This window comes from Delphinus delphis, chromosome 7 (assembly GCF_949987515.2).
Source record: "Delphinus delphis chromosome 7, mDelDel1.2, whole genome shotgun sequence".
NCBI lineage: Eukaryota > Metazoa > Chordata > Mammalia > Artiodactyla > Delphinidae > Delphinus > Delphinus delphis.
The window spans coordinates 36,153,091-36,156,718 of NC_082689.1; positions in this window are offsets into that span (position 1 = coordinate 36,153,091).

Consider the following 3,628-nt stretch of genomic DNA (forward strand, 5'->3'; position numbering starts at 1 on the left):
TCCAGAGCGTGCTGGAGTGCCCTCAAACCGGCTTGGTGATCGTTACAGATTTGGGAATGTTGTGAGCTAATTCTTAAAAATTAAATGATATAAACTTAGAATAAATGAATTATATTAAAGTGAAGATTATAAATACTCAAAACTTATCACAACATAGTTATTTTCCAACCAGTTGCTATCGTTTGTGCTCTTGAGGTTATTTGCACCTGTATATGATGGAAACTCTGTAGAATGATGTGCTACTCTGAATCTCTTCCCAGCTCAACGCTTGGTGATGTCGTGTTGGTAGTTCAAAACTGGCTGTGGTGGCAGTATTTGTAGCCTATGAATTGGCAAATGCTACAAATCAGCACCCTCTCTTTTTTTGGGAGAGGTGCTTGTTAAACACCTACCAGTACACCATTGGTTAGACACTGATCCTTTTTTTTTAGTGCAAAAGTGGGATAGTAGGTATTAAATTGAACCAAACTTGTTAAAAAACCTAGGCTGAATAGTTGATTTCAGGGCAGTAAAATGCACAGAATGGGAAATTGATTTTAGCTGTTAGTGAATTCTAATGAATAGCAATGGTAGCAATAGCAATCAGTATTCTACGGATCTCCTGATGTAAATTGATCCCTTATAGAGGGCTGTTTAGATCAATGGGTGAGGTACTAATTGGGAAGTCAAGGTTTTTTTGGTTTTCTTGTTTTGGGGGCGGGTGCGGTTTTTCCAGGGCTCTTCCTAAAGACAGCACGCACCAGAGAGGTGACAAGGAAGGTTTGGAGTGACCACCGAGTCCCTTGACACCATTCACTCCCTGTAGTTCCCATGGAAGAATAATTCTCAGAAATCATGTACCATCCACTAGGAGAGAATCAAGAAAATGGCTGAAGCCACTAGGTCTGTGGGCCTGAGCAGCTGGTCTTGGGGGAGGACTTGTTTCTCACCCTCACCTGGGGCCTCTCCTGGGACAAGAGTGTCTTCCCTTTCACTGTGGAAAGGAGATCCGGCTTTAACTAGCCAGGAACACCGAGACCCTTAATTTAACGCTATGTCAAATTAATTGTCTTGTTTGTTTTTATTCAGATTTTATCATTGCTGGCCCCAGGAAACTGATTGAACAGTGTATTCAAATCTCTGATCATCCTCCTTGTTAGGACAGGATCTCAGACCCATTCACAGACTTTGTTAAGTGAGTGTGTGTTGTTGTTAATCCACAAACAAACATTTTTGTTGTTGTTAGTTCACAACTCATCTTTTAAATGTTTTTCTTCAAATTTTCTGTCTGTAACTTGAGTGAGGTCAGGATGGGAACTCTAAAGCATCAGTCAGGGGTGTGAGACAGACTAGGGGACAGATGTACCTGGCAGGCAGTTCTAGAAAGTCTAGTGAATTAAAATAATCGAGCGGCTCCAAAGCCATCCAGCTGCACAGAGTCAAGGATATCTGGCTGCAGTAGCAGGACTTCAGCCGTGAGATGGGTACAGAGGCCCGAGTCCAGCCCCTGGGATAAGAGGTCAGAAAAAAGCAGGGTCTGGTGAAGGTGGGGCTGGATTGGGTGGGGACGTTGATTATGCCAGTCTATGCAGGTTTGAGTCCTCAATGAAGTTTAAAAGCTCTATGCACCTCAGTTTCCACCAGTATAAAATGGGAATAATAATTTTGCCTACGTTATAGCATTGTTGTGAGAATTAATTAATATATGTAAAGTACTTCTGAAAGTGATCGATTTTCAACAAGGCTGCCAACAGTACACAATGGGGAAAAGATAGTCTCTTCAATAAGTAGTATTGGGAAAGAATATCTACAAGCAAAAGAAAGAAATTGGACCCTTTTCTTACACTGTACACAAAATCAGGACCCTTTTCTTACACTGTACACAAAATCAACTTAAAATGGATTAAAGACTTAAACATAAAACCTGAAACCATAAAACTCCTAGAAGAAAAATAGGAAAACTTCTCGACATTGGCCTTGGCAATGATTTCTTGGGTATGGCACCAAAAGCACAGGCAGCAAAAGCAAAAAATGTACAAGTGGGATAACATCAAACTAAACAGCATTTGCACAGCAAGGGAACATATCAACAAAATGAAAAGGCAACCTACAGGATGGGAGGAAATTTTTGTAAATCATACCTGATAAAGGGTTAATATTCAAAAAATATAAAACTCCTATTCAATAGCAAAAAGACAAATAACTCAGTTTTTAAAATGGGCAAAGGAGGGACTTCCCCGGTGGTCCAGTGGTTAAGACTCTGTGCTGCCAATGTAGGGGGCCCGGGTTCAATCCTTGATCAGGGAACTGGATCCTGCATGACTCAACTAAAAATATCCCACACGTGGCAACTAAGACCAGCGCAGCCAAATAAATAAATATTTTTTAAAAAATGGGCAAAGGAATTAAATAGACATTCCTCCAAGGCTGACATACATGGCCAACAGGGGAAAAAAATGGTCCTGACATTACTGATCATCAGGGAAATGCAAATTAAAACCACAATGAGATATCACATCACACTTGTTGGGATGGCTATTATAAAAAAAAAAAGATAACGGATATTAGCAAGGATGTGGAGAAAAGGGAGTCCATGTACACTGTTGGTGGGAAAGTAAATTGGTGCAGCCACTATGGAGAACAGTATGAAGTTTTCTTAAAAAATAGAACTACCATATGATCTGGCAATCCCGCTTCTGGGAATATATATATGAAAGAATTGAAATAATTCTCAAAGATATCTGTACTTCTATGTTCATTGCAGCATTATTTAGTTACCAAGACATGGAAACAACCTAAATGTCCATAAATGAATGAATGGATAAAGAATATGGTATATACATACAATAGAGTATTAGTGAGCCTTAAAATTGAAGGAAATCCTGCCATTGCAGCAACACGAATGACTGGAGGACCTTATACTAAGTGAAATAAACCAGACATAGAAGGACAAATGCTATAAAAATTTATATGATGACTCAAAAGTAGTTAAATGCATATAAGCAGAGAGTGGAATGGTTGTTGCCAGGGGTGGGGGGGAGGGGAACAAGGAGGTATTAGCCAAAGGGTACAAAATTTCAATTATACAAGATGAAAAAGTCCTGGTCACCTACAGTACAGCATAGTGCCTATAGTTAACAGTACTGTATTGTATATCTAACATATGCTAAGAGGGTTGATCTTATGTTAAGTGTTCTTTTTTTTTTTTTTTTGTGGTACACGGGCCTCTCACTGTTGTGGCCTCTCCCGTTGCGGAGCACAGGCTCCGGACGCGCAGGCTCAGCGGCCATGGCTCACGGGCCCAGCCGCTCCGCGGCATGTGGGATCTTCCCGGACCGGGGCACGAACCCATGTCCCCTGCATCGGCAGGCGGACTCTCAACCACTGCGCCACCAGGGAAGCCCATGTTAAGTGTTCTTATTACAAATAATTAGAGGGAGAACACTTTTGAAGGTGGTTAGATTTTTGGCATCGATTGTGACGACAGCTTCATGGGTGTATACTTGGTTTCACGGATGTATCTCTAAACTCACCAAGTTGTACACGTTAAATATGTACAGTTTTCTGGATGTCAGTCATGCCTAAAGTTTTTTCTTTTTTACATATTTATTGGAATATAATTGCTTTACAATGTTGTTAGTTTCTATTG